Source organism: Chiloscyllium punctatum, chromosome 16 (assembly GCF_047496795.1).
Source record: "Chiloscyllium punctatum isolate Juve2018m chromosome 16, sChiPun1.3, whole genome shotgun sequence".
NCBI classification, from domain to species: Eukaryota; Metazoa; Chordata; class Chondrichthyes; order Orectolobiformes; family Hemiscylliidae; genus Chiloscyllium; species Chiloscyllium punctatum.
Genome location: NC_092754.1, coordinates 57,878,962 through 57,895,939, shown reverse-complemented (window position 1 = coordinate 57,895,939; position 16,978 = coordinate 57,878,962).

The following is a 16,978-nucleotide window of genomic DNA, read 5'->3' as shown; positions in this document are numbered from 1 at the left end:
AGGCTATCTCTTACCCCCTTTTCGCCTTGCTGATTTCCTTATTCAGTAAACTCCGGTATCCCCTGTGTACCTTCATGGATTCCCTTTGTCCCAGATGCCTGTACCTGAGCCACATCTCCTTTTTTTTCTGCTCAGAGCCGCAATATCTCTTGTCATCCAGGATTCTCTCTTCCAGCCTCACTTCCCCTTCATCCTCACAGGAACATATAGACCTTCAACTCGAGCTATCTCACTTTTGAAGCCCTCCAAATTCCCCGGGATCCTTTTACTTCGAAACAAACTACTCCCATCAACCCCTGCAATCCCCTGTCAAATTCCAACAAAATATTCCTTGCCCCAATTTAGAACTTGAAACTGTGGACAAATTTTGTCCCTACCATAACTATCTTAAAATTAATACAGCTCTGAGTCGTACCCTCTACATGCTGCTTGTGGAAGCTTTCCTGAGCACGCTTAACAAATTACGTTCCATCTAAATTCTTAACGATCTGGAAGTCCCAGTCAATGTTAGGAAAATTAAAATCACCTATTATGACAACCCTATTGCTTCTGCAAGTCTCGCCAGTCTCCCCGCATATTTGTTCATCTAATTCCCATTTATTATTTAGAGGCTTATAGTGCAACCACTATAACATCACCATCCCCCTCTTACTTCTTTGCACCGTTCACAAAACCTCATTCGATATTATCTCAGTTATTTCAACTTTAAATTTTAGGGTGATATGCGCCTTAATCAGAACTATTGGTATTTAAATTGTTTACATTTACATCTCTTCCTCGCAGTAATTTTCACATTTGCAGCACCCCTTGTCAAGGTACAGTGGAGATATGGAGCTGAAAATGGATGGGAACTGCACATCCTGTCACTTCCAGCATTTGTTATATGTTTCCCCACACTGGGCAGTGTGACCGAACAATGCAACAGCCTGGGTTTATGTATGAATGAACCAGTGCTGTCTGCACAGCTCCACACGCTGGACATTTAGCCCAGGATTATAGATCCAGCATTGGTGTGGGCTGCACAGAGGTCCATTCTGGATATTGCTGCTTGCATTCAGATATACGCTCGCCGGACCTACACAGTGCTCCATCCTGAACGTATAATGGATGGGGTGGTTTTGTGAGATGGATTTATAATGTGAGAGAACTAAACATCTGGCAATACCCTTATTTTGTGTTTTCATTCTTGTGATTGGACCCTTCAAATGTTGACTCATCCCTAGACCCGACCCTCTGATGAGTAATGGTGACTGTTGTTGCAGCATCTGAGTCTGCAACATGACCAACAAAAGGAGCAGAGGTTGCAGAGAGGGGAGTATCCGTAAAATGGAATAAGGAAATCACAATCAGATCAGCCATGGTCTTATTGAATGGTGGGGAAGGATTGAATGGACCACTAATGCAACTAATTCAAATTTTTTCCAAGCAAACTCTCCTTCTCTCCCAGTGCCCATACTGATGGGGAGTGAGTCACCTCCTGCAGTCCTTGCATAACAGGATGCTGGGCCTCACTAACCTCCAGAATTCCCTGTGCCCCAGTTTCGAGCTCTGAGTGACTCCCTCCTTTCCCTGTGTCACAATCTCAATCAGTTGAATGACTGCGTCCTGTTCCGTGTCCCAATCTTGGGCAGCTGAGTGACTGCCTCCTGATCCAAGGTTTGCGAAAGTAGATGTCCTCCTCCTGCTAATGAGTAACAGGCTCCAATAGCTCTGTCCTCACGCGCTGCTCCTGTGGAATGGACTTGAGGGACTGAATGGCCTCTTCACATTCCTTTCAGCTTCTCTTGACTAAAAGCCTTTCTCCAGTTTCTGTGAAACACCATTAAAATCTGAATGATGTATTTTTGTATTTTACTCTCAGTAATTGATTAATTCAGAAGCTGAATAGCCTCCCCCTGTTCATGTGTCATACACTCAAGAGGCAATAGAGTCTCAGAGATGTACAACACGGAATAAGACCTTTCGGTCTGAACGTCCATACCGGCCAAATATCCTAAATAAGACTCGTCCCTCTTGCCAGCACTTGGCCCATCTCCCTCTAAACACTTCCCATGCATGTGTCCGCCCAACTGCCTTTTAAATGGTGTAACTGTAACCTCCTCCACCACCTCTTTTGGCTGTTCAATCCATACACACACCAGTCTCTGTGTGAAAATGTTGTCCCTCATGTCCCTATTTAAATCTTTCCCCTCTCACCTTAAACCTTTGTCTTCTAATTTTGGACTCCCCTATCCTGGGGCAAAGACGTTGACTGTTTACCTTATCTATGCACCTCATGATTTTATATACCTCTTTAAGGTCATCCCCCAGCCTCAACACTTTAAAATAGTCCCAGCCTATTCAAACTCTCCCTGTAACTCTAACCCTCCAACACCTGCAACATTCTTTTAAATCTCTTCTGCACCTTCTCAAGTTTGACAACATCTTTCCGACAGCAGGGAGACCAGGATTAAAGGCAATATTACAAAAGTGGCCAAGCCAATGCCCTGCACAGATGCAACATGTCATGCAAACGCTTAGACTCAAACCACGTACCTATAAATGACAGGTCGCCATGTGCCTCCTTCACTGCGCTATCTACCTGTGACGGCACTCTTAAGGAATGGAGAAGCTGCACCACCAGGTGACACAGCAGCTCAGAGACTAGAATTGCTGCTTCAGAGCGCAGCGATCTGGGTTTAATTCCATCCTTGAATGAGTGCCTGTGTGGAATTTGCACATTCTCCCCGTGTTTGCATGAGTCTCCTCCGGATGTTATGTTTTCCTGCGACAATATAAAGATATACAGATAAGTGTAGATTGGCCATGCTAAATTGCGTATAATACCCAGGAATGTGTAGGCGAGGTGGATTAGCCATGGAAGATGCAGGCTCAGAGGGATAGGGTAGGGGTTTGTCCAGTGGGATACTGTTTAGAGGTTTGGTGTCGCCTCGATGGGCCGAATACGCTGTTTCCTCACTGTAGGGATTCGATAAATTCTATGGAGTTCTCCTTGATTGGCAACTTTCGACAAAACTCTAACTACATGTCTTGCCTGCATTTGTCTTGCCAAAATGCAACACCTCACATTTAACTAAAATAAACTCCATCTGCCACTCCTCGGTTCATCTAAGCAAAGTCCCATTATATTCTGAGAGATATTCTTCACTGTCGACTACACCAACCAATTTGTATTATCTACAATTTTACTGACCATACTTCATATACTCAAATAAGTGACAAAAGGCAGTGGACCCACTATTGATCTTTGCGGCACGTCACTGGTCACAGGTCTCCAAGTTTAATGAACAAATGTCCACTGTCACACTCTGTCTCCAATATTCAAGAAAATTTTGGATCTAAATGGCGAGCTCTCCCTGATTCCAGGCAGTCTGACCTTGTTAACCAGTCTACCATGGTTTCTTAAATAGTGACACTATGTTCTCATCCCTCCAGTCTTTTGGCACCTCACCTGGGAAATCAATGTTACAAATATGTCAGCAAAATGCTGAGCAATCTCTTTCCTCGCTTCCTACAGACATCTGGAATACAACTGCTCAGGTCACAGGGATTTGCTCACCTTTATGTGTTTTAAAATGTCCAACGCCACCTTGTAATATAGACACTTTGAAGGTATCACTATATATTTCTTCATTCTCTCTGGTAAACTCCTCCACATTAAATACTGAGGAGAAATACTTGTTTCGTATCCCTCCAATCTCCTGTGGTTCCACACATAGGTAGCCTTACTGATCTTTAAGGGGACCTATTCTCTACCTAGTTAATATTTTGCCATTAAAGGATTTGTAGAATTTCTTCAATGCCTCGTTAACCCTATTTCTAAAGCCATCTCTTGTCCACATTTTTCTGGCCAATTTCCCCGTTGGCGAGATATCTGTTGTCCTTATACACCTCTCGGGATTCACTTGATCTCAGCTCTGTTTACCTGACATGTGCCTCCTTCTTTATCTTGACCAGAGCATCAATATATCTAGCCATCCAGCACTCCCTGCACCCACCAGCCTTGCCCCTCTCACTAATGGGAACATGTTGGCTCTGGACTCTCTGAAACCAAGTTTTGATGGCCTTGCATTTTCCAACCATCCCTTTACCTGTGAATATGGTATTCCAATGAACCTTTCACAGGGCTCACCTAACACTTTCAAAATTGGCCTTGTTCAAAATTAGAACTTTAATGTTTACATCTGGTGTTTCCTATTCCAAAGCTAATTTAAAACTAATATTTATGCGGAACAGACTTGAAAGTTAGATAAACACTTTCTGCCCCTCTGTAACAGGCTCGAGAGTCTGAATGGGCTTCTCGTGGCCCTCGTAATAGACTGGAAAGGCTGAATGGCCTCCTCCTGTCCTTGTGTAACAGACCCGAGACATTAAATGACACAGCAACCCGTGGATTACGAGCAGTTGTTAAACTGTATCTGATGGAGTTCCATCCTTTCTCAGTTACAGAAACACAAACAACACATTTTACTCCAGGTGCCCTCTCAGTAGCACTTCATACAGCGACAGCGACACATCTCTTTTTCCACATATTTCCACAACAGTTTCAGTTAATTAACTGTCTGTTTCGGTCTTTAATGTGAATCTCTCTCTGTCCCTTTGTATCGTTCCCTGGCCTTCGGTTTTGGCTTCCTCGTGTATCGAGTGCTGGCATTGTGTAGCTCAGTAATAATGAAATGGCGTGTGTCAGGCTATTGTTCACATCCCATTATGTCTCATGTGATGGTCCATGGACAGGCGTGTTTCAGAAGTTATGTGACACATCCTTGTAACTTGGTCTGTTCCTGTGGTTGTCCCTCTAAGGTGACCTTGCGATCAGTAACACGAAGAAGCCCACTGAGTAAAGGACCAGGCATCTAAATTGCCTGAAAACGCTGTCACTTTTTTTTAAATAAAAGGTTGTTTTCTCCTTTTTTTTAGTAAGAGGTCTTAAAGGCCAAACTTCCTACTGAAAACGGCTCAAGTAAATAACTTACAAGGCTTTTAGTTTTTAAAAAAAATAAATAAATAATAGTAGCAATGGCCAGCTCGCACAGACCAGGCTTTCTAGTTTTTTTTTGTTGTAGCTGTAACAATCAAAGCTTGGGGACCCAGAATTGTCGTAAGTTTTAGTAAATTATCCCTGGCTGCTATTTTCTCTGGAACCTCACTTGATGCTGATTCCTCCTGGATTGGAGAACTGTATGAAGTATGCATGTCTGAATGTTCCTTTTTGCCAAGGGGTGTGTATGGGATGTTGGTATATTGGAACAGTTATTTTGTAAAAGGTTCTGTATCCATTATTCGGTTAAGATTTCCAATAGTTAAGTTATTCTAAATTCATCTTCATTTTTTCTGGATTTTCATTAGAGTGTTTAAATATATTGTGTTTTGCTTAATGGTGAGTGGTTTGACTAGTAGCATCACATCTAGAACACCCATCTCACATCTACCTTTAAAATAAGGAAAGGTTGGCATCCAAGCTACCTTCTAAAAATAGTTTGAGGCAGTCTGGTTCATCCAAAGCAAACTGGGGACTCTTTTCCGGTTCTAAATCGATAATACAAAAATTGGGTTTAGAATTCCAATCCCTACAGTGTGCAAATAGGCCATTCGACCCAACAAGTCCACACCGACCCTCCGAGGAGTAACCTACCTAGACCCATTCCTCTACCCTATTATTACGCATTTACCCCGACTAAGGCACCTAACCCACACATCCCTGAAAACTATGAACAATTTATCATGGCCAATTCACCTGACATGCACATCTTTGGATTGTGGGACGAAACCAAAGCATCAAGAAGAAACTCATGCAGACACTGGAGAGTATGCACCAGGAGGCTATTGGGTTCAAAGGTCGCGTATGTTAGCTGTTAGTGTCTTTTTTTCCGGATGTTGAATTCGGTTGGTTTAAACAGTATTTTGTGTATACAAATTCAGTCACTAAGTGTTCTCTGGGTTTGGAAAAGTGAAGGTGGGGTTTTACAAAAGGTAATGAAGGCAAAGCTGTAGGAATTGACAGACAAGCTGGAGTTGGGGTTGCGATTGTCTGTGAGAAAATGAGAGGTAATTACAGCTATAGCTCGGCTATTACATTTGGTAGATCCGCTGTCAGACTCTTTGGAAATGGCTGGAAGTCAATTTCAAATGAGGCACTTTGAACATGAGAAGGAATTGAAAGAGTTTGAATTATGATGAACAGTAGAAATAAAAGAAAGGGAAATGAGCAAGAAAGAGAGCAAAAGAGAGAGGAGCAGAGAGTTTCAACTTTACAAGTTAGCAATTAGAGAGGAAAGTTGACAGAGAAGGTGGAGATGAAGGTAGATGGTCGACAGGTTGAGGAGGGTCGTGAGGTTGAACAACCCTATTATAACCAATGGTCTAATGGGGTTCTGTTTAAATACATCCAGGCATTATCTAAATTTGATGAGAAGGATGGGGAAGCCTTTTGTGTTTCATTTGAGAATGTGGCTAAACAAATGCAGTGACCAGTGACCATGTCGATTTAATTTATCCAAACAAAGCTGGTAGGTATTTGCATCCCTATCGGAGGAGGTATCTGGGGAGTATGGGGATGTGAAGAAAGCCAGCTGAAGTGTATATGGGCTTGTGCCAGAAGCTGACAGACAGCGTTTCAGGAATCTAAAAAAGGGTCCCTGGTTAAACGCCACATTGAGTTTGAAAGGATCAAACAAAGTAATTTTGAAAAGTGGGGAAGAGTATTAAAAACAGAGCAAACCTATGGCATTCTTAGAGAGATTCTTATTTTGGAGAAGTTCAATAATTCACTTCCTGTAGTCGTGAGAACTCGTGTAGATGAGCAGAGTGTTAAAACGGCAAGATTAGAAGCTGAAATGGCTGATGATGATGATTGTGTTCAGAAATCAAAGATTCTGTGATAGATTGAAAAGAATGTACGAGATCTTCTTAAAACATTTACCTGTGAGAGTAAGGTTTACTGGCATAGGCCAGGAGTAGCAGGTAAAGACGTTACAGCATTAAGAGGTGCAGAAGCATGTAATTCTTTTATGCTGAGACATGAGGAGCTATGTCATTCAGAGGGACTATTGGAGAGATGAGAAGTGCTCCATTATGTAACGTGTGGTTCGAGTGTCCAGCGGAAACATCAACAGATTTATTAAACAATGGGGAAGGAGGCATTGATCTTGGTGTTGGTGTTACAACATTTCAGCATTTAAATTGCGAAAAACGTGCCTGAGACAAATCTCAGAGAGACAGATCTCTGAGTCACTGATCGTGATTCCTTAAAGTTTTTATAGAAGTTTAGGAAGCTAAATACCAGTCTGTTTCGATTGAGCTTATTATTGCTGCCATTCAATTTGAAATTATACAGGTGACAGGGCTAGAAAAAGTACGTTTTGACACGTTGTGGAGACTTTGATGAAGAAAGACAAAGGCATTCTGTGGCAGGAGTAAAATGACTGAAATCGAAACTGGTTGGGAGCATTTGTATGCTCAGAGTCAATGTAATATATATGCATTTCAGTCTTCTAATAGAAGAAGGTTGGGAGGTCTAAAGTGAATCTATCTTTGTATATTGATGGATCATTTTATTGAAGGTGGCGTCGCGAAGATACTATCACTGTAAAAAGGTTATTTTCTCTTGGGTTTTTTTGAAGAGAGGTTTTCAAGGCAGAGGTGCAGAACTGCTGTCTGAAAACAGTTTAAGTAAATAACTGAGAAAGTCTTTAGGTTTCATTAAAATGATGGCAACAATGGAAGGGCAGTGGCCAGCTCTCCCAGACCAGGGTTTCTCATTTTGTTTTTAGCTGCAACATTCAGAAGCAGCTGGGGACCCCAGAAGGGTGGGAAGTTTTATTACAGGATACCTAGCTGCTTTTTTCTCTGAGATCTCTGTTGATGTTGTTTCCTCCTGGATTGAAAAACTGCTGTAAGGGTCGGTGTTCGAATTTATCTGTGTGCGAAGCAGTGCAAACCAAGAAGGTACGGTATCTATTGTTTGTGTAAGTGTTCCAACATATAAGCTCTCCAAAAATATTCTTTTCTTTGATTGTATTTTAAATAAAGCATTTGAATAGATTACATTTTGCTTAATTTCGAGTGGTTTGAGCAGTCACAAGTTATCTGCAAGGCACACTTCACATCTTTATTCAAAACAAGGAAAGGTTTGGGTCCATGCAGCCTTCTTAAAATATTTTGCGGGGATCTGGTCTGGTCCACCACACTTGTAGCCGAGGGGTCTGTTATTGACTCCTATTATTGAAAGGTTCGTGAAGGGACTGGGGATGGCTTGCTGGAGGTTGTGCTGTGAACTCCCTCAGACATTCAGTGAGACCTGAGGATTTGGTGACCCAACTCTGGATGGAGCATGCGGACTGTAGTTACAGCATCTGGGTCTGCAACATGAACAACAAATGGAGCAGAGGCTGCAGAGAGGGGAAGCTCTGGATCAGCACTGTGAGTGTGTTGGGAAAGGGATCTGCTGTATCCATCCCGGGTTTTCCAGGAACAGCTTCCCAAGCTCCACTTAATTCAGGAACAGAATGTCAGGAGATCCTCATTGAACAACTAGCTGGTAACAGAATGGTGTCACGTCATTCAACATGACCTGCAGCTTCATACCAAGGGGAGGACAGTGCTGCCAGTGGCTGTTAGGTTCACGGTTTCATTCAGCTTCTATGATCCGGAACTTTCCAGGCAGGTGTGGGTGAGATATCCATCATCTTCCAGTATCTCAACATCAATGTCACGATTCGGTGATGGAGGGTTTTTATGGTGGATGAGGTAAATACATTGTTTCTCCCACAGCAGGGAACTGCTGTGTGTATCCTTATTTTCCCAGTACAGTGGGCTTCCAGTTGGTGGACATGGCATCTTCAGAGTATGCATGTCAATGGGGAGAGGTAGAGGAACTGAAGGAGCTCTCTCTCTATTAATGTTATAGTGTGCCCATGTGCAGTACATCATGTTGGTGAATGCCCCTGTCCTGAAAGCAGCCACAGTTCCTTCATTCAGAAGCAGGCAGCCGTTCCCATCGTCCATTTAGAAAGGAATGAATGCATCTTGGAGGAAGACCGTCCCGTTGATACACATTTCAAAACATCATCGCATCACCAACCAACTACATCAAAATACTGCATGTCTACGGAGCAATGGCGTCACTTGGAGAATCAAGGAGCAGACGATCAATGATGGAGCAAAAACTCCCATGTCTGAACGGGTCTTAGTGAACCCCCAAGTACACAGCATCAATAAGTCCTGTAATCCCTCTCTATTTCAGTAACCTACGGCCTTCCATTATTTCTGGAAATGAAATTACAGGTTATATCATGTTATATTCCACCTGTTTATGTTAAACGATTATCCATGGCTTTTACCACTTTGTATATATTTGCAGATTCTCCACCCTCCTTGATAATATAATCTCTTCCTAATCACAGCGACATCACCAAACTCAGTATCAGTACATCTGTTCCATCCCACTGATCATTGATAGAGATTGTAAATAGTTGAAGACCCAGCAGTGGTCGCTATATGACTCAACAGTTTACGACCTGTCCAACTTATTAAGACTGACTTATCTAGAGTGCCTAATTCCTGTTTGATAACGAGTCCTCCCCATTCCTGTGTAACACATTAAAAGGGCTGAATAAGAACGAGGAGCATCATTCGGATATTCAGCTCCGAGAGCCGTGATTGAATACAATAACGGCTGATGTCATCTCTTCTCCGCCATTGAATACAATCATGGCTGATGTCATTTCTGCTGTGCTATTGAATACAAATTTTGGGAGAAGATTTGTAGCTCTGGTGCTCATTGTTGTGGTTCTGTTCACTGAGCTGAGAATTTGTGGTGCAGACGTTTCGTCCCCTGTCTAGGTGACATCCTCAGTGCTTGGGAGCCTCCTGTGAAGCGCTTCTGTGATGCTCTCTCCGGAATTTACAGTGGTTTGTATCTGCCGCTTCCGGTTGTCAGTTCCAGCTGTACGCTGCAGTAGCCTGTATGTTGGGTCCAGGTCGATGTGCTTATTGATTCAATCTGTGGATGAGTGCCATGCCTCTAGGAATTCCCTGGCTGTTCTCTGTTTGGCTTATCCTATAATAGTAGTGTTGTCCCAGTCGAACCCAAGTTGCTTGTCATCTGCGTGTGTGCCTACTAAGGATAGCTGGTCAGGTCGTTTCATGACTAGATGGTGTTCATAGATGCGGATCGTTAGCTGTCTTTCTGTTTGACCTATGTAGTGTTTTGTGCAGTCCTTGCATGGGATTTTGTACACTACACTGGTTTTGCTGGGTATCTGGTCCTTCGTTCTGGTGAGTTGTTGTCTGAGAGTGGCTGTTGGTCTGTTTCCTGTAATGAGTCCTAATGGTCGCAGTAGTCTGGATGTCAGTTCAGAAATGTTTTTGATGAATGGTAGTGTGGCTAGTCCTTTCGGTTGTGGCATGTCCTCATTCCATTGTCTTTCCCTTAGGCATCTGTTGATGAAATTGTGTGGGTATCCGTTTTTGGCAAATACATTGTATCGGTGTTCTTCTTCCTCTTTTTGCAGTTCTGGTGTACTGCAGTGTGTTGTGGCCCTTTTGAACAGTGTCTTGATGCAACTTCTTTTGTGTGTGATGGGGTGGTTGCTTTCGTAGTTTAGGACTTGGTCTGTGTGTGTGGTTTTCCTGTATACCTTTGTGGTCAATTCTCCGTTCGGTGTTCTCTGTACCATCACATCTAGGAATGGGAGTTGGTTGTCCTTTTCTTCCTCTCTAGTGAATCGGATTCCTGTGAGTGTGGCGTTGATGATCCGGTGTGTGTTTTCTATTTCTGTGTTTTTAATGATTACAAAGGTATCATCTGCATATCTGACCCAGAGTTTAGGTTGAATTCGTGGTAACACTGTTTGTTCTAATCTTTGCATTACCGCTTCTGCTATGAATACAGAGATGGGTGAGCCCATGGGTGTGCCATTGATTTGTTCATATATTTGGTTGTTGAATGTGAAGTGTGTTGTGAGGAATAAGTCCAGTAGTTTGAGTATGCAGTCTTTGTTGATAGGTTCCCCGTCTTGTTGTCTGTTCTGTATGTCCTGCAGGTTGGCTGTTGTTTTTATGTCTAGGGTTTTGTCGATAGAGGTGAACATTGCCGTTACATCGAATGAGATCATAATTTCTTCCTTGTCTATGTATATATTTCTGATGATGTCCAAGAATTCCTGTGTTGACTGTGTAGAGTGTCTGTATCTGCTGATCAGGTGTTTCAGTTTCTGCTGTAGTTCTTTAGCCAGTTTGTGTGATGGTATCCCTGGTAGTGATACTATGGGTCTGAGTGGAATGTCTGGTTTGTGCACTTTATGTATTCCACAGAATCTGGGGGTGTTGTTGCTTTCAGGTTTTGTTATCTGTAGGTCAAACCTGGTTATCTGTGTTTTTTTGTAGTTTCCTCAATGTGTTGTTTATCCTATTGGTGAGCTGTGGGGTGGCGTCAAACTCCCTCTTTTCGTAGGTGCTGGTATCTGCAAGTAGTTGTTGCGTTTTTTGGATGTACTCTGCTTTGTCCAGGATGACCGTCATTCTACCTTTGTCTGCTGTTATTATGATTATGTTCTTATCGCCTCTTAGTGCTTTTAGTACTTCCCTCTCCTTGGTGTTGAGGTTATGTGTTTGTCTTTTCCTTGTTATCAGGGGTACGATACTTTGTCTCACTGTTTGCTGTTTCTTTTCTGTCAGTCCATTGTTCCTGAGTGTGCATTCTAGTGCTGCTAGGAAGTCTGCTGTCTTGGCGTCCCTGTGGTTGTAGTTGAGCCCATTGGCCAGTATTGTTCTTTCCGTGTCTGTGAGCTGTCTGTGGGAGAGTTTTCTACCCCAGGAGTGTGTTGTGGTGTCCTTTCTGTTGTGTGTTACTTTGGCCATTTTTAAGTGCCATTTTTAAGCACATCAACCTGAACCCAATATATCAGCCACTGCAGCGGACTGACAACCAGAAGTGGCGGACACAAACCACTATAAATGCCGAAGGAAACATCACAGAAACGATTCACAGGAAGATCACAAGCACTGATGATGTCAACTAGACAGGGGACGAAACGTCTGCAACACAAATTCCCAGCTCGGCGAACAGAACCACAACAACTATTGAATACAATCATGGCTGATGTCATCTCTGCTCCGCCATTGAATACAATCATGGCTGATGTCATCGCGGTCCCTGTTCCACTTTCCTGCCATCTCTCAATCCTAAAACTCTGGTCTCTTGCTATAGTTTGCGCCACTGTCAGTGTCCTCTGAAAATAGCATTTTCTATTCCGTGAACCGAGTTATAATACTGAATGCAAATAGTTGAGGCATGAGTACTGAAATCTATGGCACCCCACAAGTTGCATTTGCCAAAAGAAAATGACAGATTTATTCCATCTTACTGAATTTTGTTGGTTAACCAATCCTCCATCCAAGCTAATAAATTACTCCTAAACCAATGTTGTCTGATCTTACCACTTACTCTTTGGAGAAGCAACATATCCAATGCTTTCAGAAAGATGAGACATTTCATCTCCAGGAATCCTACTATCCACCTTGTTAGTCACATCATTAAGTAACTCAAGCAAACAATTCATACTCAGTTTTTCCTTCGTAAAACCATATTGACTCTGATGGATTGTGGTTTAACTTTGCAAATATCCTCAAAAACGGATTGCCTTAAATTACAATAGTTTTTTCGTTACGTTTTACTCACTAATGTATACAGTTATTACAAGTTCTTCCCTTTTGAAAACCTTTACGTTTTCTTTGAAATCCTATTTAATGGGCACACGTTTTTAAGATATCTGCTCCAATTGCTGTGTAAGAGCCATGTGTGATGAATGGATTCAATCGATGGACTGACGTCTTTCTGGTTTTCCAATAATCTCATCTCTATGGCCAGAATAACCTCCTCCTGTTAATGTGTTAGAGGGTTGGGAGATTATGGAATCTTCCTGTTGCTGTGTAACATTTTGAGGGGATGATGGGTCTTCTCATACTTCTCCATAACAGGCAGGAGATACTGAACAGTCTCCTCGTGCATCCCTGAGATGGGACTGAGGGAGTGATTGGTTTTGTCCTGTTCTCGCACAACAGACACGTATCTGAATTACCTCCAACTTTCTTATTAAAAACTGCCTCAGATACTTTGTATCCTTATCCAATTCCCCTACAAAGGATCGGAGGGGTGAATGACCTCCTGTTATCCCAGTGTAACAAATTTCCAGTCACTGTGTGGCTTCTTCCAGTTCCTGCGTTAGAGACTTGAGGAGGCTGAATGGACTGATCCTCTTGCTGTGTAACAGGATACTGGAGCAGCATGGCCTATTCTGAGTCCAGTATTTTGACTTGAGGGGCTGATTGGCCTCCTCCTGTAACCTTACATCATGCTCCAGGGCTGAATACCCTTGTCCTGTTCTGGTGTAAAAGGGTCAAAGGCGTGAATATCCTTCTGCTGTTCCTGTGTATCAAGCTGGAGAAGTGGAATGGATTCCTTCATTTATTGTGTAATTGACTTCTATTGCTGACTCCTTCCGGTGTTCGATGTAAGAATATGATCATCTTTCATTCTTCTAAACTCAACCTGATCATCCTTTCCTTATGGGTTAATACATTCATTACAGGAATCAGTTGAGGGAACCATCTCTGAGCTGCTTCCAATGTAACAATATACTTTCCTCAGTGAGGAGATTAAATTTGTACACACTACCCCAGATGTGATCTTACTAAAACCCTGTACAGCAGCACCCTGTTGTATAGTTCCCACCTAGGTTAGAGCATTCTCAGGGGAAATACGCAACATTGTTGAAAGATCATTGTCCTTATCTACTCCACAGCATAACAGAAGATCTGAAGAAGCGCTTAAATGATGTGGCGAGATGATTTACATTAATTTACCCAGATCCCACGTCGCTCAGATTCTACACAATCTGATAAGGTGGAGCTCAGAAACAGCAAGGAGAAGCAAACATTGATGGGAGTTATATATCAATGTGAAAGTTGCAATACAAATGCTGGATATGTTATAAAACAGGAAAATGAGATATACACGTCTTTGGCTACTGCAGTAATAATGTAATGTTTAAATTATATCTAAGCTGTGTTAACCCAACTGAATGCTAATGCTGGGAAAAATGGATTTCATGAGCATGTGTTAGATGGTGGCATTAACATTATGTCGAGCACCAAGTTCGAGATCAGGTTATTTAGGAAGTGGTTTTGAATGATCAGGAGAGTTCATTGAAAACGTTGCTGTAAAGGATCCTTTGGAAACAGTGACCACAAAACATTTGTTTCTTTAATGATGTTTGAGTACACGACAATTTTTGTTTTATTTTAAGTAACCGTTATAAATCTGAGTCATGCAAGCCATGAAGGTCTGAGGAGAAAGTGCAGACTACAGTTGCTGGAGATCAGAGTCGAAGAGAATGGTGCTGGAAAAGCATAGACAGGCAGCGTACTAGGAGCAGGAGTAGAGATGTTTTGGGCAGAAGCCCTTTTCAGCAATGAGGCTTGTGAACAAGGGGGCGGAGAGATAAATGAGAAGGGAGTGTGGTAGGGGAAAGGTAGCTGGGAATGTGATAGGTAGATGAAGGTGGGGCTGAAAGTGAAAGGTGATGAACGGAGACAGAATGCCTCATCTACTGCACCCAATACACCCAATGTGGTCTTCTCTAATTTGGAGAGACAGGACGCCAACTTGTGGATCATTTCAGAGAATATCCCTGGGGCAACCACTTTGACCAACTCCACAGTCTTGTGGCTGAGCACTTTAACTCCCCTTCCCACTCTGCCAAGGACATGAGGGTTCTGTGACTGCTCCATCTCCACTCCCTAACCACCAGAAGTCTGGAGGAAGAAAGCCTCATAGTTTGTGAGAAGATTGTAGCTCGAGCGCTCGTTTTTGTGGTTCTGTTCGCCGAGCTGGGAAACTTCTCCCTTGGGATCCTCCAACCACAGGGGTCAATGTGGATTTCACCAGTTTCCCCACTTCCCCGAACTCCACCTTATCTCAGTTCAAACCTCCAACTCAGCACCGCCCTGTTGAATGTTCCTATGTGTCCACCTTGCATTCCATCAGCCCCACCTTCATCTTCTTATTAGATCAACGGACGCAGCTTAGAAAAATGCCAAGTGTTGTGGTAAGCCAGTGGATTCAGAGAAATATAAGGCCCAGTAAAGGATGACCAAGAAACTGAGAAGAAAATAAAAAATGTAAAGCATGCAAATGAAAGAAAAACATAAAGACTGCTAATAAGCTTCTATCAATGTATGAAATAAAAACAAAAACAAGGTCAAATGTGGGACAGAGAGTGTGCAGACAGGATCATTAATTTTAGACAACAGAGAAATCACAAGGAAAAGAAACAGTAATTTTTGTGTCCATCTTCAAGGAAAAATATCCAGAAATTCTCCCAGAAATACCAAGAGACCGTGAGACTTGTGTAAGTAAAGTCTAAGGTCATTCGTGATTAGGTCGTCATTGAAAAGACAGCTGGATTGAGTATTGATAAATCTGACAGACCAGATGTAGTTCATACAAGAATTTCCGATGAAGCAGAAATAGACATATTGATTGCATTGCGGATTTTCATGTTATTTTCCTACACATTACTGAAAGGCATTTAGCCAATCTGAATTAGGTGAAGGTTATAAATATTATCCGATAGTTTAAGAAAGGATGAAGATGGAGAGCGGTGAGCTACAGACCGGCGAACATGTCATCCGTGGTTAGGTGTCTGTTGGACTCTAAAGGACGTGCTGCTAGATATACAGAAAGAAATGGCAAAACTCGGAAGTATGATAATACATGGATGAAATGAAAGCCATAAGTGGCAAATACTTTTTGTAATGGTTTGAACATGATTCTTGTAGACATAGGCAAAAATAAACAATGGATAACGTATAGTTGGATATTCAGGAGCATTTTTTTTAGTACTGACACGTAAGCTCATAAGAAAAATTAAAGCGTATGTTATTGGGAAGAATATGTGCAAATGGGACGGTATAAATTAGGTTTACATTCACGTGAATGTAATTGCAATGTAGAAGACGTCGTGCACCAGTTGCATCGAATGTTGGTGAGACTAAACTTAAAGTATTGTGTACTGTTTGGAGTTCCAATCTAAGACAGAATATACTGACTACACAGGAACTGCAAAAGGTATTATCCAGATTAATCCATAAAATGGCAAGATTGTCTGATGGGGAAACTCAGCCTGTGATCTTGAGTTTCATAAGGTGAAACTTAGAAACAACGAGCGGACTGAATAACAGAGGGACATGGAGAAGTGCAAACAGGCGAGCTTAGCAAGAATCCCACGATATTCTACACGTACAAGTAGAACGGAATTATCAGCCAACAGTTAGTGTCCATTAGAAACCAAAGGAGACAATCTGTGTGTGAAGCTGGTGAACATTGATGGATTGTTACATGAGACATTCACATATGTTTTACTTGGGAGAAGGAGGATGCAGGTAGAGAATTCGAGAAGATAGACTGGAAAGCTCTTGAACAGATTGGTGTAAAATACGAGCAGGGGTTTGAGGCTTTGTCCGGTATAAAATTGGACAAATCCCCCGGTCTGGATGAGTTGTATCACAGGCTGTTGTCGGGGTCAAAGGAGGAAAGACCCTGACTGAAAATTTTAATTAGAATCTGACCATAGGGGAGGTGCCAGAGGACCGGAGAACTGCTAATATGATTCCACTATACAGTAAGGTTGGTAGAGATAGACCAGGGAACTATAGACAAGCGAGTGCCAGATCATTGTTAGGGAAGCTACTGGAAAAAATAGCAAAGGAGAAAATTGAACTACAATCAGAGTGGCAAGGTTTGATCAGGGATATTCATCATGACGTTATCAAAGGGAAGTCTAATAAATTTGATTGAATTTGAGGAGGTCGCTTATTTAGTCTTGCAGCAATGCCTTTGACAAATTTCCACATGGGAAATTTAAAAATAAAGTACAATCTCACAGTATCAAGGATAACTTGACAAGTTAGAACG